Raw genomic sequence first — 24,864 nt, 5'->3', positions numbered from 1 at the left:
AGTTTGAGTGCAAACGGCTTATGAACTGTCAAGGTAATGTGAATTATAACAGTAACAGATATCAGTTTAAGATCGAATGTTAAACACTTAATGCTAAGAGTTGCTATGATGCATAGGGCATAGGCATGACATTTGCAAGGGAGATGAATGGAAAATTGGAAGAATAAGTCGCGTCAGCTGCTTTTGCACATCTGGTGGTGTTGGACTAGGCCTGGGAATAACACAGCTGCTCACTCCCATAGCATAGCCATGGCGTATGGTGCCGGGAGGGCCAGTAATATGAGAGATATTGAAATAACACATGGATGCTGCAAACATTACTGATAGTTTGGAGCAAAATTTATTGTGTTTAGTTGCTGAAAAAAAGTTATCTTTCACTTTGGTCTGCCCGAATATGGATAAGTGTTCTAAACAAGACACTTAAGAAAATCTGATAATTGTATAGCTGCCTGTTAATTGTGAAGTCAATTAGGGGGCAATGGTAGCTACCTGTAATTTTCTGACTCCAGGTCTGAGAACCCAGCATTTCGCTTTTTCTGTCAGTCTTGACTCAGTGATAGCGTTCTTGCTTTTGAAGGTCATGGGTTCAAGTACCACTCCAGACATATAGGGCTGAATTTTATGTGCCCCTCGCAGGTGTGTTTCCTGCAGGGGCGGGGGACACATAAAAGAGGGCAGTTGCCCATATCCCACCACCTTTCTGCCTATCACCAATCTCTCCCCCATAATATGAGGGGTGGGTGGGCGCCGTATTTAAGTAAATCATCAAGGATTAATTAAGTTTGTTATCAAGCCAATTGACCCTGATAACACACTGCCCACACCATAAAATGTTTGGCGTGGGCAGTTGGGTGAGAGCGGGAAGTCTGATTTTTTAACTCAGGTGCTTAAAGGGTGGGAAGCAAGGGGGAGGTTGCTCTTCGGGAACTGCCCTTTGCCAATCTCAGGTCAAACTCCACCTTCCTTCTTACCCATTCCCTCCCGTAAACCCACCCCTTTCCCCACCCACCACTCTCCCTAATCTACCCTGGACTTACGTGCTCCGGGGTTCCATGGGCCTTGATCTTCTTCTTCTCCTCCTGTAGCCCCAGCAGCTGTGGTGCTGCCGGGATTGATGGAGTTGCCAGACAATTGGATTGGCTGGCAGCTCTAGAGGCTGGGACTTCTGCCCCAGTGAGGGGCGGAAATCCCACTTGGCCCCATTAGTCTGCCCCGCAGTGTTTTATGGCTGTGGGACAGGTTGGCATGGAGCATGTCGGCCCCATGCCGACGTTATTTCTGGGGAGGCATGCTGCCCGCAGTCTCCCATCCCTCGCATATTATTTAACCCATGGGATGTAGACATAATCTACACTGACACTTCAGATGGTACTGAGGGAGTGCTGCATTGTTGGAGTCGCCATCTTTTGAAATGAGGCATTGAGTTAAGATCCTGCCTGCCCTCTCACGTGGGCATAAGATATTCCATTGCATTGTTCAAAGAAGAGCAAGGAGTTCTTCTGGAGTCCTGCCTAATATTTATCATTAAAACAGTTGACTGCTGTTTGTGTAAAGTGCTTGCCACGCTTCCTTACATTACAACAGTGACTACACCCCAAAAGTACTTAATTGGCTGTAAAGCACTCCAGAACTTCCTGAGATGATCAAAGGCACAAGTGCAAGTTATTTCCCTTTAATAACATTGTTTTGCCTCTTATATGTTGAGTTGTGACATTTGAGGACTGATTGCAACCCTGCCTGGCAGGCTGAAACTGACAGAGGGTAGGGGGATCAAGGGAATGGGGGAAGGTATGCGTTGGCTCTTAAAATGGCCCATGGGATTTGCCTGCACTGTCTTCGCACAGGACCTGAGCAGGCTAAATCAATAACAGCTAGAAACCAACAGGGTTTACCTTTTAAATGCAATTGAGGATCAGCTGTCTGTTATTTTAACTGGGTATTAGTGTGTGGAAACATTGCTGTTTCCCCACCAGCCTACTGGTCACAAGAGGCCCAGAATAGAAAGTGATTTTTATTTATTTTTTGCTTCTCTCTGGGCCAGTAATGCTATTTCTGGCCCCACGGAGAGACATTAGATCCCGCTGCCCCAGGGTTCCCTCCCTCTTTCCAATAACGATGGCCCTCTGAACCGCCTCTAAACCTGAGCGCCAAGAGGCCAGTGGCAGCCTCTTGTCACCTGCCATCCTGCTCCTGCCCACTGGTCAGCTTCTACATCTGGAGGGAGAATGACAGGATCTATTCAGATGAGGCCCAGGGGTTTCAATCTTGTGGACTTCATGCTGCAGATAGGTTCATAATAGGAGTCCATCACTAAAGGAGGTTATTGTATGGCAGTGATGAACAGCCAATATCTTGCACTACAGAGCTGCGGATTAGTGGCTGATGCCTATGTTTTGTAAGTATTGAATTCCTAATCTCAGTTGTGGGGAGATACCAAAAATAGTCTGGCCCACCCTATGCTGCTGTGAGGGGCATTGGCTGGGAGGCCTTGGAACAGATCAGATATCCTTCATCTTGGTGGAGGCTGATCCAAGGCAGGTGGAGACTAAGAATAGGAGCACAAAACAAAGTCTAAATCCAAAAAAAACATGGTTTCACCAGTCTCACAACCTTCTCAAATCAATGTTTGACGATTGTCGGAGGGAGTGGAAAAATGTGCAGCTCTGCTCAAAAGAGTAGTGACAAAAAATATGTTACAACATGATGAGAGCTTTTTGCATTAAGGGATGGGCCTTTTGTTACATTTAGAACTTCAGGACACTGTGTATATGACTATTTTATCAAATTATGAGAAAATGTCTCAAAATATTATGAGGTGGAGTTGAATTTCACAGACATGAACACACACCTACAGTTTTGAAAGAAACCTTGACGCATAATTTGCAAAATTATACAGGATTTTTCAAGACTGAAAATAAACTTCAGATAGAAATGTGATGCACGCTTGAGGTGTCCAGTAAAATATGATCCCAGACACTTGAAAACACAGGGCACACCTGTTTAAAACCTCACAGATGTCAATTCTGTGGTTGGAAAACAACTATTGATGTTGACATTTGACCACTAAGGATACGGGAGTCCATCCTAATTACCATGAAATTGGTGTTTACCACTCTCATGTCACAAGATAAATCAAACAGCAATGAGAAATAGCTCTCTTCAGCACAACTATCCAAATGCAACTCTGAATATAATGAAGTATCATATGATCCCTACCACTGGGCTATTCCAAATAAGTTAACAGATCTTTCCTTGCCCATAGAAATACATACAAGTTACAACAGGCCATTTGGCTCAACTGTTCTTATTGGAGTTTAATCTTGTTTTTCTCCCTTCAATCTCATCTTCCATATCCTACAGTTATTTTACTTGATTCAAAGTTCTGCATTTTCTGATCATCCTCTCACTCTCTAATAAGCACGTTGCTATCTGTTTGTTTCAGATGAGCTGATCATTATTCCATCTGATAATTTCTTCTCCCAGTTTTCTAAAACTTGAATTTGAAAATAGTTATCAAAAGATCCTAAATCTTCCATTTTATTTGTGCTGCAAAGTAATCTAATCTTGGGAATTAAATCTACCTATGCAGGTTAAGTAGCATGTGCTGATTTTGCTGCTGAAAGCTTTCACTGGGAGCAGTCTTACTCTTAATGTGGAGGAACAGATTGCGATGCTCTGCATAAGGGGCAGGTAACTGGGGACATAGCAATGTGGAGGGGGAAGGCAATGAAGAATACGAGGAGTTTACTGCCAATTCACGAGGAGTTTACAGCCAACTTAGGTCGATACATGTCAACCACCACCCTGAAGATGAGAAGGAGTACCAGAGAGGGAGAACTGACCTCGTGCAGTTAGAGATTATCATAGGATTTTCGGAGCAGGGCACATCTCTGCCCATCCCTTTGAAAGAACCATCAAATTAATCCCACTCCCTGGCTCTTCCCCTATTGCCCAGCATTTATTTCCTTTTCAAGCATTTATCCAATGCCCTTTTGAAAGTTGCCATTGAATCTGCTTCCACCGCCCTTTTAGGCAGTCCATTATGGATCATAACAACTCGCTGTGTAAAATAATTCTCAGCTCCTCTTTCGTTCTTATACCAATTATCTTAAATCTATGTCCTTTGGTTATTGACTAAACTATCAGTGGAAACGGTTTTTCTTATTTACTCTGTCAAAACTTCTCATAATTTTGAACACCTCTTTTGAATCTCCTGTTAACCTCTGCTCTAAGGACACCAATCCAAGTGTCTTTAGTCTCTCCACATAACTGAAGTCTCACATTCCTGGTATCATTCTGTCAAACCTCCTCTGTGCCCTCTCCAAGACCTTGACACCTTTCCTAAAGTACAATGCCCAGAATTGGGCATAATATGCCAGATGAGGCCTAGTCAGTGATTAATAAAGATGTCACACAATAATTAGAAATGGAATAGGCTTGGAAAAAATGCATTGTCTCCATGGTCTGTGGTGTGAAGATTGGAAATCTAATCAGGTTGAAAAAAAAAACTAAAGATAAAAGATGAAAAGTTTTAATATTGAATAGGTTAAAAGCATCATCTTTAATAAAGTATTGCAGCTGTTCTTTAAATCTCTCCACATGACTCAAGCAGCATGTCTAAGCTGTCATTGGCAAATATAGACAGCGAACCATAAGTCCCACGTTGGTTTCAAGATGTAATCAGTTGTGGTTTCAGGGAATCAGTTTAATCAAAGTTTGATTGAATAATCTTCAAGGTCACAAGATTAATATGATTGAAGGGAGTCATTTGACCCATCTTGGTTCTCTCATCTAGAAAGATCCTACAGCTCTCCCAACACCCCAGTCCTGTTTAAATAATTCCAGCTTTTTTACCTCCGCTGGTGTACTCGGGCATCCAATCCAAGTATTAATCACTCTTTGTATAAAGAAGAATTTCCAGACATTGGTCCCAAATTTGCATTTTATATATTTAAAACCGTTCCCGTTCCCAAATCTTGCAATATAATTTGAAATAATTTTCCAGGTTTATCTTTATTACATTTTGTATGGCTATAGAAAGATGCTACGAGTAATCTAATTTAAACCTGGCAGAATTTGTTTTCTACACAGTCAGGGAAAACAGGCAAGAGGGGCCATAAAAACTGAAGCACACATTAGTTTAACATTAAAAGCAGAGCATTTGTTCATTATTTGAAGATAAATTAAACATTCAATGTCTTACCTTAAATGAGATGGCATTTTGCAAAGGTCTAATCCAGTCTTGACACACTTGATTGTTCTGAAGAGAAATCATAAAATAAAACATATGAAGAAACTTACTTTTGTTCAAGATGCTAGCTGTAGCTGAAAGCAAAATAAAAAATATTAGCATATACCTCATGGACCGTTAACCAGTCCCTCAAATGGGATGCATACTCCTTTTGCATTACTAATGCAACTCAGATGTGGATGTGCCTTAGGCTATCACTTCAGTGTCCCTTACAAATTAAAGTCGCACTTTCTTTATACATTGGACTGTTGAAATTAAAATATATTTATTTGATACGGCTTACATCACTGTAGAAAGCATAGTGCCACAGGCAGATTACCCTGATGTGCTATAGAAATGCAATGTGGCAGGTGACCTAAATTTGTCCATTGAAGGAAATAAATTTCTTGACTTAGCATGGGCTAATGATGATTTTGATCTCTTTTCCCTCTGTCTGAAAGTCACAGAACCTTGTTAATAAACATCAAGATTAAATACCATGTACACCATTCTTTCACTATATCTGCCTCGTTAAAATTTATTTTTGGTAGCTAATACATACATATTCTGGTTATTTTGCCAGGATTCTACAATTAAATATAATACTATATATATATTATTTAACTCTCCTAATGACTCACCAAGATTATCCATTGACTAGAAAGATCCTCCAGTCTGTGTAGAATTAGCTGATTTTAGCCAGGAGAAAGGTAGGTGTCCTCCTGGGTTAGAAAAATTCTGCTCCAAATTGCTGTCCAGTGACTCCTGCACGAAGATTTGCAAGTGCAGCTATCGGCTGAGGACAGAGTCATGCTCGGCTTTGATGATCTTGGTGGTCAAGGAGCCAACCAAAACTCACTGTCAAGGTTCACATAAATGTAACCAAATGCTGGTTATAATAAACATTGGCTGCTGAGTGGGGTGTTGAAACTGTAACCCAGCAAGGAGTCAGTACTTTTGGAAAAGTAAGGAAGCCAAGGTGGAAAAGTGTTGAGCAAACTATTGAGTCGATCTTGGGTGCCTATGGCGAATGTCTGGCCCATGTGAATCAATTGCCAATAGAAGATCAATGCGCAGAAAGTGGAACAAATCAACCCCCATACATTGCAACCAAACATATTTGAAAGATAGCAGAAGTTAGGTTCAAGGATATAACATTGTGGATTGGATGAACACCATTCTCAATTATTATAAAGAATGGCCAATAAGTATCAGTGGAAGTACAACATTTGGTTAAAAATTAAAAACTACACAAAACTACAGATTTTGGAAGAGCTTCCTTCTACTTTTAGTAATAGAATAAATTAGAATCATAGAATGGTTACAGCACAGAAGGAGGACATTTGGTTGAGCCCATGCTGGCACTCTGCAAGACCAATTTAGCTAATTCCACTCCAATCCTTACTTTGTAGCCCTGCATTTTTTTTTCCCTTCAGGTGTTTATCTAATTCCCTTTGAAAGCCAGGTTTCATCTCTGGTGGTTCTCCCTTAAAAAGCTTCACCAGAAGTTGGCTTCTGCCAATAGGAACAGTTTCTTGGGATAGGGGCATGGTTAAAATCACTGCAATACTGACTTCCATGCTGTGTGTGCATCAAAGACCCTGCTGGGTCAGAATTTGCTTCCTTTATAGCGGACCTGAATACGGCACTCTAAGCAAATGTATTTGAGTCAGAAGAACAAACTTATTTCAAAACTAATCCTTCTTGATTATTCAATGATGTTTGTTCCTCACAAGCACATTGCGTACAAACATGGCCACAAACACATTACATACAAACATGACAACAAACATAACTTGCATTTATATAGCATCTTTACCTAGTGGGGAAGATACACATGAATCTGTGATCCAATAACACTTTTTTTAGGGTTTTGGAGAGGAAAGATAGGTTGGCAATAAGACAATAGTTTGCAACGGCTGAGAAGCTTTTTGAGGAGATGGCAGAGGGACGGGTGGTGGTGGAAGACGTTGAAAGCATTTGAAAAAGAAGGGGCCAGTCTCTGAGGTAATGGGACTGTTTACAATGCCAATTAGCACAGGGGTCAGGATGGAAGTTGTGTGAGCTGTTCAGTGGGGATGGGGGAGATGGGGCTAAATAGAGATAGAAAGGGATCAGGGATAGGGCAGAGGGGCTGGGGAAGATTTGGTTTGGTGGGGATGGTGTAGGGGGGAAAACCACCAAAACTGACTGAACACATGGTCTCAGATGGTCCCTATCTTGGTGACAAATAAATCTGTGACCTGGTGACACATGTTAGAGGTGAAGTGGAGGAAGCAGGGAGATCCATTTGAGGAGGTTGTTAGTGGAGAAGAGAAGCTGGGAGTTATGATCATGATCCTAGACTAGTGTCTGATTTTGGCTATAGAGAGCCAAAGCCTTGATGTGGTTCAGGCAGTTCTGACGAGCAAATCATAAGCCATTTATTATTTAGTTTGTAACCTCTTTACATGAGGGAGCAAAGATAATTGCTGTTTGAGGGGGATAACCAGAATGGAAGACAGCACAGGATTTGTTTAGAAGGTGTAGATAGGGGACAGTGAAGTAAATCAACAGCTGCAGAGGTAATGTGGAATATGGAGGTTAAGTAGTTGAGATTTGAAAGTGCAGTTTAAATTGACTTGGAGGAGAATGTCCCTGCAAGAATGAGGGTTAAAAAGGAATAGATTGTTGCAGTTGGTAAGGGATACAAGAAAGTGGTCAGAAACAACCTTGCTAGTACCAAGACCACAGAAACAGAGACATCGCGGTAGATGGTATGGTTGAGGGGGTGGCCATGTTTGTGCCTAAGGGATAAGCCAACGAAAATCAGGAGTGTGGTGAATTAAAAGTAGAGAGGGCAAGGGGAGCTGAGGAGGAGATTAAAATCACCAAGAATGAGGGGTTGTTAAGTGTATTAGACTGTCTGAGGCAAGAAGGGAGGACATCTCAGGGTTGGGGCTTGCATATCATAAAGTCAACAAGGATTTTAAAGGATAGATGAGACTGATGGAACAGAGTAAAATACTTAATGGAGGAGAAGGTGCTAAAAGTATGAAAGGAGGAACCAAGAAGATAAGGACCATTCTGCCACTATGCTGGTTTGGATATGGTTGGTGGTGGAAAGTTTAGCTTGACACAGAGGCTTGGTTAGGGACAGATGTTGCTAACCTTGAGCCAAATTTTAGTCAAAACCAGGAAGTCAATATATTCAGCTACATGGAATCTAATTTAATATTTTAGTTCTCCAGATTTTTAAGTGTAACTATGAAGATTCCAAAAGCTTCACAGGCCAACTTTTATAACCATTAAAAAATGACAGAGCAACTGTAAATAATTCTTCTAGTAACCATACTGATGTATAGAGATGCTGCTTTAAATCCTTGGAGAACAGCAATACTTTGTTGAGGAAGTCACAGTTTGAATTAAATTGAAAGAATACAATTTGCACACAGAACAATATTGCTACAACAGTAGAATTTTGAAAAATTATTTTTTTAATGAGTTATGAGTTGTGGGTTTAAGTGCTACTCTAGAAACTTGAACATAAAAATCTAGGCTGACACTTCAGTGCAGTGCTGGGGAAATATGCTGCCTTTCAGATGAGACATTAAACGTTCTAAAAAAGTGAATGATAAAACTTGCTTATTATTTCCTGGTTTGCTGCCTGTGAGAATTCTTCAGTGTGATTGGCTGCTTAGCCTAATTGATGCCGTCACTATTATTGGATGCTAGAGTTCCTCTATAGCTGGTGCCAGAATCAAGTTAACGTTGGGAAAGGGGAAACCCACACCACAGAGCTTGCTAGATCAATGTGGTCAGCTTTCTTTGAGGTCAACAACGAGTGCCATCACTTCACCACTGACTTCAAAATCCAGGTCAATATTTCTGCTGCTCTCTTACTTGGACTCTGTCATCATTAAAGAAGACAATGTTGAGTTCACACCTATGTTGGGACCAACACTGCCATGCAAGAGGTATGAAACAAATTTTAGTTTAGGCCTGTCCTATTCATCCAAGGCCAGCCACCTTTAGATTTAATATCTATCTAAACATGAGTTTAAAGCTTGGAAACCAAATCTCTAAAATTCATCAGAGCCCAGTTTTAAACATAAAACCACAAAGCTGTGAAACAGTGATATTGTTTAATGCCTTTATCACAATCTTTTCATTATGCGGGCCTGAGCTCTAATCCTTTTAAATGCAACCTCTTTAGATCCAGCCTTTTGAATTGTTCTGTTGGGACTCTGGCCTGCATGTTGGGTTAAACCAGAAAGCATGGTGACTATCTTCTGAGGCACTTATGATATTACATAGGCTGTGCGCTTAAATATTGTCAGTATCACAGGGCCTGGAAAATCAAATGGTTTACAAATATTGAAAATCTAAAAGCAAATCAGACTGCACCACATTAGGGGGAATTACAGTGGAGTGAAGGAGCAGAAACCAACTATTATCTAAAAGACCATGACTCCTCCTGTGAACCAGAATCATATAGATTAAATGGCTGCACAAACACTAAATTACAACATTATTGATATAAACAGCAGTAATGAATGCTTTATGAAGTTTTGTTTTTCAGAATGCATCTGTAAAAAACAAAGTTCTGCAACATGTTTATAATATACGTGGTAAACTGTGCTGCAGAACCCAGACTACCCATAAGCATTGCCAAAGAAGATCTGTATTGAAGTCTTTCAAATGAGATATGCATCAGGTGGATGCAAAATATCCCACTATTTTGAAGAACAGGAGCCAGAGTCTTCAGGTTGGCGTGGGGGGCGTGCCCCGCTCGCCGACACGTAAAATGACACGTGGTGACATTGGGCGTGCGTCCCGATGTCACCGCGTGTCTTTCCGATTTTCAGTTCGGCAGATGTGCACTGGAGTTGGATCGGCTGCGCGCCCGCCCACGCCCACTCCTGCTCCTGCTCAGCCTCCCCAACAGGGAGAAAATTCTCCCCAGGGAGTTTCTTCCTGATGTCCTGGCCAATGTTTATCCCACAGCTAACATCACTAAAGCAGGTTATCTGGCTATTATCACATTACATTTTGTAGAACATTGCTGTGTACAAATTTCCTACATTACAACTGTGATGACACTACAAAAGTACCTAACTGGCTGCAAAGTGCTTTGGGACACCTTGGGCTGAATTTTCTGGCTGACATGTGGGTGGCGGGGCCCACACATCAGCGCTTAAAATGCCGCGCGCTGATGTCGCGCGAGCGTCCTGAAGTCAGCACGCGACATCGCAATGTTTAGGTCAGCGGGCGCGCTATGCAGCGGGACGCGCGCCCGCCATTAATTAAAGGCCTTGTAAAGGCCATTAAGCCACCAATTGGTGACGATTTTGAGGGGCCCGTGCGAACTTCGGCTCGGCGCACGGGCCCAACGGGCAGGCGGGTAAGTGATTTTTTAACAAACTCCATCCACTGGCTGGATGAGGTTTGAGTTCGGAATTTAAAAAGTTTAATAAAATTTTTGTGTACTTTATTAACATGTCCCATCTCGTGTGACATTTTCACAAGAGGGGGACATGTTAATGATTTTTTTATTTTTCTATTTTTCAACTTTCACAACCTTTCAGCGATCTCTCTGAGGCACCACTTAGCCACAGGGAGATGTGCGCTCTTTCGTGCGCATGCGCGAAAAAGCGCACTCTCGCAGTTGGGGAATCCTCCCCCACCCGCACAGGAAGCGCATAGCGCTTTCCGTCGGGCGTCACGCTGGGCAGGCCTTAATTGGCCCGCCCGCGTAAAATGGCGGCGGGGCCTGTTTCTGTGGTGGTGATTGGCTGCCCGCCCGCCCTTCAAGGACAAAATGCACTATATAAATTCTGGCCTTTCTTTCTGTCATTTTTTTCTTCCTTCCTATCATTTTTAAAGTTATATTAAAATGACCAGAAGTAAGTTGGGCCTTTTAAATTTGGCGGAGTTTGATATTGTTTTCTTAAATTTCATTGAATGTTTGCTAGCCATGTTACTTTATCCACAGTGGCTGACATCAGCATAATATTTAGGTGAAAAATTAAATTGCATTTGAACATCTGATTATTAATCATAGAATGCAAAAGCCATAAGAAATGAATAGGATTGACTTTTAGAAATTCCATTAGATTTTGGGGACTTCTGTGGGACACATAATAAGCAGAAAAGAAGTAGAATATCAGGAATTTGAGAACTGTATGACCCAATTTTGTTTGAAATGCATTCAAATTTCTAAAAATAAAACAAGCACTTCATCACACTACGATGTCTGTTTGATATGCTGTAAGCCAGCCCCAAAACAAAAGCACATTGTTAACAAAAAATCTTTGTCTGGGGCTGGTTGCCTACTCAACTGCTCTGCTCTCCTAATGCACTTTGGCAGGCAACTTCAATTCATCTCCTGGAGGATAAGTGAAGGCAGCGATCAGTATTTGTGTGACAGAACCACACGAGGGTGGTGACTGAGAAGTGAGTCTACATAGAACTGCAAAAATGGTAGAATCCAGTTGTACGCAACTGACTGACATGAATAAAAATAATTGCTAATAAAAAAGCTTGCCGGTCAACATCTCCTATTCGTGTAAATTCCTCTGAATCAGAGAGTTGTGGATTTTCACAATTTGTCATTTGTAGAATTTTCACAGATGCATGGTATTCACAAAGCATCGCTTGGCGCAGATTTAACTTTGCTGTAGAATGGAAAGTTCCATATTAATTTGGTGGCAAAACCAGCACAGATCAGCATGTACGTAGCATTTACAAAGCTCTGCCAATTGGCAGGCTCCAGACAACACTAGAGATGTTTCCCACTAAATCGTTACAAACAGTATCAAAAGTTCCCCGAGCATAGCCCTAAGCTCTACTGATGGTGCAGGAATACTATACCCCATAAAGAAAAGATAACATCAGATTGTTTGTTTCTTGGATCTCTTGGATACCAAAGAATTGGAAAACATGCAGATGAATCTCTATAATTAGTTTAAAGAGGGAAAATATCTTTAAATTCCAACTCTTCCTGAAGTCAGAGAAATATCTTTATCTTTGGAAATCTTCTGTTGATTGATTCCAACGTTGCCCTTAACAATCAGATTCCATTGTAAGGGTGGAATTTTCTGTGCCTGCTGGTGTCAGGTGTCATGGCGGGTGTCACTGGACGATATGGCGGGAATGCCAAAAATCGGTTTCACAACATTGCAATCGTCCGCTCTGCCTGTCGATGGCGGGCCGTGTTTCCCACAGTCGGAATTTGGGAACATCATTGCAACACATCTGAATATCATTATAAGGCCAGCCCGCCGGAATCTTCCCTCTACACTGGATCATCAAAGCACAGCGGCATGATTGCACGCTGACGTGTTTCACAACAACATATATAAGGTGTGCACCTGGTGAGCTGCACTTCATGGGGGACTTGGAGGTGAGTGCACAGTACCATTGCGCAGTGGTCGCGAGGGTCATCTGTTGGACCTCAAGATTGAGGCACCGCACATTTAGGCAAGGGCCCTGGCAATTTGCTTTTGCCTGGCAGGCTGACAGTGCGGTGCTGGGGGAAGGGCTGCCCAGTGGTTGGGGGGGAGTTGGGGGTGGGGAAAGTACTGCCCTGTGGTTAAGGCAAGTTGTGAGGGGGGCAAGGGCTGCCCTGTTGGTGAGGCGAGTTGTGAGGGGGGCAAGGGCTACCCTGTGGGTGAGGCGAGTTGTGAGGGGGGCAAGGGCTGCCCTGTGGTTGAGGCGAGTTGTGAGGGGAGCAAGGGCTGCCCTGTGGTTGAGGTGAGTTGTGGGGGGGGCAAGGGCTGCCCTGTCGTTGAGGTGAGTTGTGGGGGGGGCAAGGGCTGTCCTGTGGTTGAGGCGAGTTGTGAGGGGAGCAAGGGCTGCCCTGTGGTTGAGGTGAGTTGTGAGGGGAGCAAGGGCTGCCCTGTGGTTGAGGCGAGTTGTGGGGGGGGCAAGGGCTGCACTCTGGATGATAGTAGTGCGCAAGCACGTGCGGGATGGGGGTGAGGGAAGCGACAACACATTAGGGAAACCTTGTATAAAGTGATCATTCCTTCGCAGCTGTAACAGTTCAGACACAGCCACATTGACATGCTTGGAGTCAGGCCTCTAGCTTACCTGCCCACTCAGGCAACACAAGGCATGAAAGTGTTACCAAATGCTCCAGAGCTTTTCACCCCTCGGACACAGACTGCAAACTAATGAATGTTTTAGTGGACTACAGAACAATTGGATGCCTGTGCATGTTGTACAATCTCCTTGTGAAAGCTGGCCATGGAGCAGTCACTGGCACTCACAGCCCCTTGCAATGTCATCATTCAGGTTTGGACTAGTCTCCCCCATGGTTCAAGCTAACAGTGCAGCCTTGCAGTGCGGGTTAGGAGAATGCCTGCGCCTGAGCTGAGAGCACAGCATGCAGTTCAGTGGGCAAAACTGCTGCCAATAGGTCAGGTGCAGTGGGGTGGGCGGAGGTGGAGTTTTGGGCAGCCATGCAGCACACTAAACTCTGGCCATCCAAGTGGTGGACAGCACTGTCTGGGGTATGTTAGGGGGCCTTCAGGCTTAACCAAGAAATGCTCTTAGAACACCCATGCTAACCCATGCAACTCTCTCTTTCATTCTGCAGGAGGAGTACATCAGGAGTATGGAGCCTGGTAACCTAGCTGTATGCCTCATGGCTGACGGAGAGAAGAGATGAAGGAGAAGAGAGTGATGGAGGTGCCTAGCTGGGCAGAGGGAGGAGCAGCGCCCTCTGGAAGAAGGGGCGACTGGGGCTCCCACACACGTCGCTGAAGAGCCACATCAAACCGTTGCTGGTTGGTGCCTAACTAGACTGGAGGTCTATAGACGCCACATTTCATCCTTGCAGATGACTGAGAAACAATGACAATGAAGACTGCATGTGTCCAGGGAACTGGTCAGTCACATCTGCCACCTGCTGCAGGATTTGGCACCACAGGGACATGAAAGGCATTCACTACCAGTGGCCATGAAAGTGACCGCGGCACTCAATTTTTACGTCAGTGGCTCCTTTTAGGGCTCCACAAGTGACCTCTGTGGGATATCATAAAGCTCCACGCACAAATGCACCCATGAGGTCATGGACGCCACCTTTGGAGGGCATGCAACTTTGTGCATTTCGCCTGGGATCAGGAAAACCAGCAAGCAAGAGCGCTGGGATTTGCCCAGAACTCAGGATTTCCACAGGTGCAGGGTGTGATTGACTGCACTCACATGGCGCTGTTATGACACAGCTGATGGTAAATGCTGGGTTGTTCAAATCCCAAAAGGAAACTTGAAACAACTGCCACAACTTGTTTGCAGTTTGTAAAAATTTCAAGATTCCTGCCTTAAATTCAGTAGCAATAAGACCACCAAGTCTTATAGGTTTTTATAATACTAGATTAAATATTTATTAACAAGAAAAATGATTTAAAATACATAATTAGATCTAATTCCCCATTACACTTTCGTTAAGGCAACAGTGTGACACACAGATTTTAAAAGGCCCAGGCAATGAAGCATGATACCCTGAACAAGTCAAGTTCAAAGGGAGTTCTCTTCACTTCAGTCCCTGGAGACAGCAGCTTGAGGCATAGATGCTGAAGGCTTTTTCACACTTGTAAGATCTTAAAATGCCTTCCCTTCCAAACAGTCTTCTCTCCTTTATACATATCTTCCTCTTTGAATGCAAATACCCATTGTTTCATTATGTTATTGGACTTTATCTTCCTGATAATAAAACCCTCTTAAAGCACAAAATTTTACCAGTAATCTCTGGGAAAAATAAGCACACTGTTCCTAAACTTCACCTGGCTAAGTGACACATTTCACCCCTCCTTTGAAAACAATCTAGTCTGATTTATTTTAAAATGCAAATGTTCCCTTGACACCTATGTTTCTAAACTTCCCCATGTTTACCTAATTATCATTTCAAACCTAACCTTTTAAGACCAAAGCATCCAGACTAATTCAATTAAGTCTCACAAACACAGACACATAGACACATCCGAATATTACTCTATTTTACAATAAATTCCAATAACATTATGAGAGTTATTTTATCTTCTTGACACCCCCGTCCATATTGAAAAATGAACTGTCATAATTTAAAAAGATGGCTTCATTTTTACAAGTCCATCTTTTACTATCTCCTATACTTTTCTGTATACTTACACTATGACATTACCAGATGCATGAATTAACATAATATATATACAAATCCTTCGCATCAACAGAAATAATTCCAGTTCAGAGTTTATGTTTTTAAATGTCCAATTTTCCCTTTAAGACTCAAAGTCTTGACAAAGCATCTGCAATCAGATTTTCTCATCCCACTACATCCATAATCTGTAGATTAAATGGTTGCAGTAATAAACTCCATCTGAATAGCCTTGCACTTCTGTCTCAAAATTTGTCCAGAAACTTTAAAGAATTGTGGTCTGTATAAACAATTGTTTCTGACAAATTGTTTGCCGCATAAATTTCAAAATTCTGCAATGATAACACCAAACCCGAAGTCTCCTTTTTGATCGTTGAATATCTTCTCTGTTGTGCATTCAACTTCCGTGAAAAATACCCTATTGGTTTTTCAATTCCCAAACTGTTCACTACTTCCTTAAACAGCCGTGACATGAAATGTGAACCTTGATCTGATTGTATTTCCTTTGGTAAACTATATCTTGTAAAAAATTTTGTTAACTCTTCCACAATCTTCTTTGTTGTAATGTTTCTCAAAGGTATTGCTTCGGAACTCTGGTAGACACATCCATTATTGTCAGTAAGTACTGATTTCCACTTTCTGTCTTAGAGAAGGGTCCTACACAATCAATCATGACCCTAGTAAAAAATTCTTCAAATGTTGGAATTGGAATTAAAGGTGATGGTTTAATCACTGCTTGCGGTTTCCCTATCACCTGACATGTGTAATGTGTTCTACAGAATTTGACTTCATCCCTATGCAATCCAGGCCTTTAAAAATGTTCTTGTATCTTCACCTGTGTCTTTCTAATTCCCCCATTGGAATTTCATGAGCTATCCTCAGAATCTCATTTCTATATCCAAATGGGATACCTCCCTCCAGCTTTCATTTGCTGAAACATGATATGGCCTCCATTTTCTCATTAAACTATCACCCTTAAGATAATAACATTCTGGAATACATTTTGCCTCTGTTTCTGAGTAAGTTGTTTGATATAAATGTTGTATTTGCAAATCCTTTCTCGGTAACTCCGCTAACCTCCTTGAGCTAAACATTTCAGCTTAATTGTTTTCCAGTCTTTCTTCCTAAACAATGTTTTCAAACACAGTGTCAGCTAATTGGATTTCAACACCTTCTTCCTGCCTTTGAGCTGCCCGTCTTTCTTGTTTCAACCTATGAGTCTGCGAGCTCATTATCACACAATCTGAAAACAATCCAGGATGCTCTCCCTGCAACACTTCTGCTGAAAACACCTCTACAGACAGCTATATCATTACCCAAAATAAATTGAACCCCTGCAATGGGCGATTTTTCCACTACTCCAACAGTCACTTCTCCTGTTTTCCTCATACTCTTTAAATTTGCCTTCCACAAGGAACCCCGCTTATTATCACCTGTTCCTGCAATACACCCTCTGAACATCGAATATCACTATCCCACAACATGAAGGATTGATTAGACCTGGTGTCTCTTAAAATTTTAACACCTTTATCTACCCAACCCTGTATGCATGGAAAGACTTTCCCTTCACATCCAAAATCTTTAAACATCTCTGTAACCTGTTCCTCAGAATTTTCCTGGGTAAACTGTGAACACATTCCCACTTCTTTACCTATCAATGATTCTCCCTGTTTTACCTGTAAACAAACCATTGGTTTTGCCTGTGCCTGAACCTCAGAACCCACACTACTTTTACTTCCAGAACTTTTCTGCGCCCCTATAATTCCAGCAGACCTTCCCTGCAATTTCCAGTGCACCGACTTTGTGTGTCCACTTTATTGCAATAAAAACACCTCAATTTTCAAATGTCACTTTTACCCTCAGCACCTTCCTTTTTATTCTGAGAAAAAAACTTCCTGTGAATTTCCACCAACTTCTTCTCTTCCCTGACTGCCCACCTTCCTTTCACCTTCCCACTTTTGATCCTTTTCTAATTTAAAAGGTGACAAAAAAAAAGTTTAGCTCTATGAGCTAACTCATAATCATTAGCTATCTCTGCTGCTTGCCTTACAGATTCAACTCTCTGTTCCTCCATACGAGTTCTCACTACCAAAGGAATTGAATATTTAAATTCTTCCAAAAGAATTACTTCTCTAAGAGCTGCATAAGTTGCCTCTATTTTTAATGCCCATATCCACTGGTCAAAATTACTTTGTTTTATTCTCACAAACTCAGTATAAGTTTGCCCAGGCTGTTTTCTCATATTCTTAAATTTCTGCCGGTAAGCCTCAGGAACCAACTATAAGCATTCAAGTAGCTTTTTTTTTACCACATCATAATTCACCAACACCTCTTCTGACAGCGAAGCATAAACCTCATGTGCTCTACCCACCAACCTGGTTTGTAACAGCAGTGTATAGTTTTCCAGTGGCCATTTCATCTGTTTAGCTATCTTCTCAAATGAAATAAAGAATGCTTCAATGTCTCTTTCCTCAAACTTTGGAAGAGCTTGTACAAATTTAAACATCTCCCCACTGGGTTCTGATCTGGAAATAAGTGCTTCCTCATCTAATGGTGTCTCTTTTTTAACTGCCTGCATTTTAAGCTGGAACACTCTCTCTCTTCTTCTCTTTCCTATGTTCTAACCTCGCCATCTCTAATTTCTTTCTTGTTTTTTCTCTCTACTGCCTTTTTGCCTGTTCCCTTTGAAATACTCTTTCTTTTTCTTTTTCTGCTGCCTCTAGTTCCCTTTTTTTCATTTGCAACTGGTTTGAGTCCATTCCAATGAACCACTCCTTGGAGAACTCAGTCTCTCGGGTATTCCTTCCAATTTCAAATGCTGTGCTATACCTTCGATTATGTCTGATTTCCTCACCCCTGCATTAATCCTAAGCGTAACTTATCTGCCAATTCCATTAATTTAGCTTTCTTTACTTTTTGTAAACCAGCCAAAGTTATAAATTCAACTCCCAAACAAGTCTGAGCAGCTGCCAAAGCCATATTGCAGTCTCACTACTATAAAAAAAAACCTCACCCCAACTCTTGAATTCAAAGTGCTTCTCATACCCATAACCTTAAGATTCACCAACTCCAAAAAGAGTCAAGGAATTTCAAATATATCCTGCAAAGAGCCCCCAATTTTCGTTATGACACAGCCGGTGGCAAATGCTGAGCTGTTCAAATCTCAAAGGGAAATTTGAAACAACTGCGATAACTTGTTAGCAGTTTGGTTAAATTTCAAGATTCCTGCCGTGAATTCAACGGTAATAAGACCACCAAGTTTTTATAGGTTTTTATAAAACTAGATTAAACATTTATTAATAGGAGAAATGGTTTTAAGTACATACACAGGTCTACAAATCACTACTATGATAACTTCTAAATCCCCTAAACAATCTAACTCCCAGGTACACTTTCATTAAGGCAACAGTGTGACACATAGATTTTAAAAGGCCCAGGCAACGAAGCATGATACCGTGAACAAGTCAAATTCAAAGGGAATTCTCTTCACTTCAGTCCCTGGAGACTGCAGCTTGAGGCATCGATGCTGAAGGCTTTTTCACACTTGCAAGATCTTAAAATGCCTTCTGTTACAAACAGACCTCTCTCCTTTATACATATCTTTCTCTTTGAATGCAAATACCCATTGGGCAGGATTTTCCTCCCGTCGGGGGTTAAGTTGAAGTGTGGGTGCATAGAGGCGCACCTCTGATCAGCGCCTCCAATTGGGGGTGCGCCGCCATTTTACGTGGGCAGGCCAATTAAGGCCCGCCCAGCGTGACGTCTGCACAGAAGTGATATGCGCTCCCTGTGTGGGCGGTGGGGGGGGATTCCCTAAACCTGAGAGCGCGCTCTTTCACGCATGCACACGAAAGAGCGCACTCATCTCTCTGAGGCTAAGTGCTGCCTCAAGGAGATCAGCTGTACATTGAAAAATATTAAAAACAGAGAGAAAAAGAAATTCTCCGACATGTCCCCTCGTGTGACACTGTCACATGAGTTGGGACATGTCCATAACTTTAAAAAAAAATTTAATTAAATTCTTTAAAACCTACATGAAACCTCATCCCGCCCATGGATGAGGTTTCATGCTTTTTCTAATGCCTGCCGGGGCTCCTGGCCTGCCCATCAACCTTAAGGTTGGATGGGCAGGTCCATTAATTATTTTAATGACTCTGTCAAAATGGCCTCAATTGGCCATTGGCAGGTAGGTGGGCACACAGTTGATTTTGCTGAGCGCCCATCCACCTAAAAATTTAAATGGGGCGCGGTGACGTCGGGAGTTCCACCCGACTTCACTGCATGTCATTTTATGCGTCGGGAAGTGGGCCCCGCCCCCCGCTCGCCGACGGGAAAATCCTGCTCATTGTTTCACTATGTCATTGGACTTTAGCTCCCTGATATAAAACCCACTTATAGCACTAAGTTTTACCAGTAATCTCTGGGAAAATAAGCACACTGTTCCTAAACTTCACCTGGCTACTTGACACGTTTCACCCCTCCTTTGAAAACAATCTGGCCTGATTTATTTTAAAACGCAAATGTTTCCTTGACACCTATGTTTCTAAACTTCCCCATGTTTATCTAATTAACATTTTAAACCTAACCTTTCGTTTTAGATCAAAGCACCCAGACTAATTCAATTAAATCTCACACATAGACACGTAGACACAAAGACACATCTGGCTATTACTCTATTTTACAATTAATTCCAATAACATTATGAGAACTATTATATCTTCTTGACAGCGCTCAGATCTCCATGGCAACAAGCAGTCAACTATATCAGCCACGAGGGTTTCCACTCGCTGAATGTTCAGCTGGTGTGCATCCTGCAGGTCTGTGCACATTTCCCAGTTCTACATTCCTACACTCCTACATTCTCAGTTAGTCACAGATCCCTGATGCATTCCAGGGTTCACAAAGGCTGCAGGGTTGTCTCCTCAGGAACAAGGGCTACCCGCAGAGGACGATGCTGATGATACCTGTGTGGCGGCCTCAGAGCGAAGGTATAACGAGGCTCATGCTGCAACTCGCAACTTGGTGGAGCAGACCATCAGGATGCTGAAAATGAGGTTCCGGTGCCTGGGCTGGTCTGGTGGAGCCCTGCAGTACAGTCCACAGAGGGTATCATGCATTGTCCTCACCTGCTGTGCCCTTTACAGTCTGACTGTACAACGGGGAGAGTAGCTGGCTGAGGAGGAGATGGAGGAGCAGGACGTCTCCTCCGATGAGTAGGACATCGACAGTGATGAGGGTGAGGAGGTCCTCAAAGGCAGGGATGATGGTGATGAGGCCATCGCCATCATCTGGCCAGATGAGGCAGGCATGCTCAGGAGGCCCTCATAACTGCTAGATTCGTGGAGGATGATGACAACATGCAATGAGGAGATACCATAAATCCTCACTTTGCATCTGTGAATGTTTGACTCCTGTGGGGCTAATGGCAGCACACATACCCTCTGTGATAAGGCTCCTGACATGGAGATGGAGCGTAGGCCCTAATTGTTCCTTTATTCCTGGAGAATGATGACATGCAGTGAGGACACTCCATAGATCTTCACATAGCCTCTGTGAATGTTTGACTCCTGCCTGGCTGAGGGCAGCTCGCTTGTGCTCTGTGATCAGTGTCATATCATACAGACTCAATCATGAAACTTTAAAAGCCTCTGATCCTTTGTCAGCCTTCAGCAGCTGAGCCCTTCAGGAGCACAGCGTCACTGGTCACAGATGCTGGTGTGATGGGGGCCAGCCCCACGTTAAAGGTGCTGAGAGCACACAGAGAGAATGACGGAACTCTGTGACGCCTGCCCACGACATTCTGGCAGCAATGACCAGCAGCATCGAGGTGGAGGCATCACTGATGTGTCCAGTAAATTTAAAGCCGGACCATCACTTTGGTCTGAAGGCTATACGCTGCACAGGGGATAGGCCCTGGACTGTGACACCTGCCTTTATCTTGCAGGAACCAAGGTTTCACATCTGAGCGACACGACCACCGTTCATCAGAACAAGGAGCCACAGGCAGGGAGACATTGTTGGGAGTTATTTACAATAGCGAGCGTATGTACATGTGATTAATACCCAGGTCAAAGCTGTGCAATTACATCTTCTCAATCTTCCTCACCCTGCCACTACATCTTGATTCTCCCCAGGAATCCATAGCGGTGGCTGCTGACTGCCACGGCCTGTCTGTGATGACCTTGATGGGTGTCCTCTGGAGGGTTGAGACCTGGAGGGCCCAGCCTGCTTTCAGGGTCCTGCTGTGTGGCTGTGACACCCTCCTCGGCCTGCGGTTCTGGAGCTGCTGGGGTCACAGGAAGAGGTGATTCAGATGGGCCGGACACACCTGGAGTCACCTGGGTAGATGGCCCCAGGGTGTGCACCTGCTGATCTTCCTCCCTATGGGTGCCCGATGGCCCCTGGCCGACTCCACGAAAAGAAGGTGAAGCTGGAGTGAGATTGGGCTGCCCCACACCCCTCTCATATATACACTGTTGGAGGCCAACTATGGTTTCAGCGATGGAGTTCAGCCCGCGCAGCAATGTGGCAGCGATGGCCTGGACCAAGGTCTCCCTGGCGGCTGCTATCCTAACAGTATTGACCTTGGAGCCTTGGCAATGCCACAGCTATCACCTCAGACTGAAGGCAGCTCCAGCAACTGTGATATGACTGAGTCCAGAGGCTCATCATCTCACTCGGACTCAGCAAATTTCTGGCCTCCAGCAGTCCTCCGAGTGCTGGAAGCCTGGCAAGTCCCTGACACCGCCTGCTGTGGATTGGATGGTGCAATGTGCTCACCATATTGTGGCTACTCTAAAGCTCGGTCCCACCGAGGTGTGTGTCTCTGCATTGGTGGAGGATGTGGGGTGAGTGCTCTGACGGGACTTCAAAGAGGGTGCCTCCAGATTCTTCTTCCGAGGTGTCTTTGGGGCTTGATTGGAGGCCCTGGATCCTGGACTCTGTCGTCTGTTTCCCAGATGTGCCTGTGAAAGTGAGGAGAGATAATTAATGCATGTCAGTGTCCTGCGAAACAGGACATATCACTCACAGCATGGTTGTCTGATGGATGTTGCACTGCTGGATCCTCACTTGGTAGAGCACCACTGACCTCACTGTCAGCACAGGAACGTCCAGATCTTTGCCAGCCAGCTGGATGGCTCTGTTTTCAAACTCTGTAAGGACCTTGATGTTGGGCATTCCTCCACCAGTCTGTGATGCCACCTCCTTTCTTGTTATGTGCCAGCTTGTCTTGCGTGAATACAGATGGAGAGAGTGTAAGCAGGACGCCTGCCTGGCCAGATGATAAGTATGCCTGGCCTGTGTGGGTGGTGAGTTGTCCCATGGAAGTGATGAGACCAATGAAGGTGCGTGTGAGAGAGTGAATGGTGATGACCTTTGAACTGGCAGTGAGTGATATCACTGTGTATGTGTGATGGGTTTGTGAGTGTGTGACTCAAGAGTCATACACACTCAAAACATTAACTCTGTCTTTCTCTCCACAGATGCTGTCAGGCCTGCTGAGTTTTTCCAGCATTTTTTGTTTCTGTTCCAGATTTCCAGCATCCGCAGTATTTTTCCTTTATCTTGTGAGTGTGTGAGCTGAGAGTGATGAGAAGAGTGACTTACCCTGGCAAAACAGAGGAGGTCATTCATCCTCTTGCAGCACTGGGTGGCTATCCTCTTTTGCAGATCGTTGGCACTGACCACCGCTGCCACCGCCTCTCAAGTCCGATTGGTAATTTTGCTGTCCCCCCTGCGGCCAGAGTAGGGGTAGAGGAAATCATGTTCAGCCTCCATGATGTCCAAAAGGTGTTCGAGGCATGTGTCACTAAACTGGGAGCCTACAGTCTTCTTGCCTTTCAGGGCCATGTCTCCTGTGCAGCAGTTCTGGTCTGGAAGCACTGAGATATGTGCATGCGACTGCACTTTAAGTATGATGTCTGGCGTGATGAAGTGGCGAGGTGATGGCGTGGCGAGCGAATCGGAGCTTCCTGTCATTGAAATGGTGCATTTTCCAGGAATGCATGATTAATGAGGTGGGATTGGGACGATATGGTGTCAAAAGCCGCCAAGGTGGCTGGCGGGTAAAACGTTTTTTTTTTCTGCCTGTTTCCACACTCAGTGAAAATCTGGGAGGCTTCTGCCCTATGTTTCTTGTACAGAAAGCACATTATCATACTATTTCCCAATGGCACATGTTTTAAAAACTGCAGATCAAGTCGCTGGCTTCTGTGACAGTTGGTTGTATAAGCAAACTTCTCAGATAATCTGCGTTTAGCAAGGACACCTGTCTGTATTGAAAATCATTTAATTCCATGAAGAAGCCTCTAGTTCATAATGTCAAGTATTATGGATTTGATTTTCCATTCAGGTTTCTCATTAGAAACACCAAACTTAATTTACAGCCTGCTGCAGCAGTTACATGTTTCCATCAAGCTCTGCAACTAGAAAAAGAACTCCAAAGCTAAGGTTCCCCGAGCTTAGAGCTGATTCATTCACACTGTCTGCGGTACTATACAACGCAATAAGTCTTAAAGCTACAGTCACCACATTCCTTAAAGTTATAATTACTACATTCCTCCTCCTTTAAATTTTTTATACATTTGTATTTGCTAGGACATCTACCTCCATGACTTTACAAATATATATATGGATCATGGAATTATAATTTCAGTCTCTCAGGTGGATTTCTGATCCGGGCTGAATGTCGTAACTCTATCACTTTCGAGTCTCTTACAGGATCCCCATTATCTGGAACCACAGCAACATCAGGTACCTCTCTAGGAACAGGCAGTTCAGTGTTATCCACTCTGACAGAGACATCTGGTATGTCTATCCTTGGTTGAACAATTTGAACAGGGACCACAGGTTCTACAATGGTTACAGATGGAACATCATTTTGTTGGGGTATCTCCCTTCTTCTTAAATGATCCACGGGTTTTTGGGTGATCCGGCCCTCCACTTCTATGTGGTACGACAAGGGTCTGGTCGCAGAAACTATTACACCAGGTAACAAACTCGTTCCACCACCAAAGCATCGTACGTATACTGCTTCGCCAACAGTAAATTCTAGCTCACGACTATGCAAATCATGAGTCGCTTTTTGATTCCCTTGACTTTTCTCTACCTTCCCCTACAAATTGGAAAGTATCAGTATTAATCTCGTTCGAAGACATCGCTTCATAAGTAACTCTGAAGGTGTTGAACGTGTAGTAGTGTTGGGGGTGGTGGGGGGTGGGAGGTGGGGGTGTGGTGAGGGCGTGTTGTTCTATAGTGAAGCAGGAAATGTGAAAGTTTAGTCTTCAATGATCCTCCTGATAATTTTTTTATCCCAGCTTTAAAAGTCTGTACTGCTCTCTCAGCTAATTCACCAGATGATGGATGATATGGTCCCATCCTTACGTGTTTGATACCATTTAGGCTCACAAATCTTTGATCTGCTAGTAAACGCAGTGCTGTCATCTGACATGATTATTTCTAGCAACCTATGTATAGAAAAGCTTTGGTGTAACTTTCCTATAATCGCATCTGACGA

The 24,864-nt window shown here is 43.4% G+C and overlaps 1 protein-coding gene across 1 annotated transcript in view; it reads right to left on the bottom strand.

The window, feature by feature from the left end:
• The window catches only part of ppp2r3a (protein phosphatase 2, regulatory subunit B'', alpha), a 414,183-nt gene that overhangs the window by 300,040 nt on the left and 89,279 nt on the right, over window positions 1-24,864 (bottom strand). Inside the window, exon 2 of the mRNA XM_078563604.1 lies at window positions 5,204-5,260. The gene's annotated coding sequence lies outside the window, so the exon portion shown is untranslated. The remainder of the gene's footprint in view (window positions 1-5,203; window positions 5,261-24,864) is intronic.

The sequence above is a fragment of the Cetorhinus maximus genome, chromosome 19 (assembly GCF_964194155.1).
Source record: "Cetorhinus maximus chromosome 19, sCetMax3.hap1.1, whole genome shotgun sequence".
Lineage (NCBI taxonomy): Eukaryota > Metazoa > Chordata > Chondrichthyes > Lamniformes > Cetorhinidae > Cetorhinus > Cetorhinus maximus.
The sequence above is the reverse complement of the archived record's forward strand: the minus strand, read 5'-3'. Positions and strand labels throughout refer to the sequence as shown.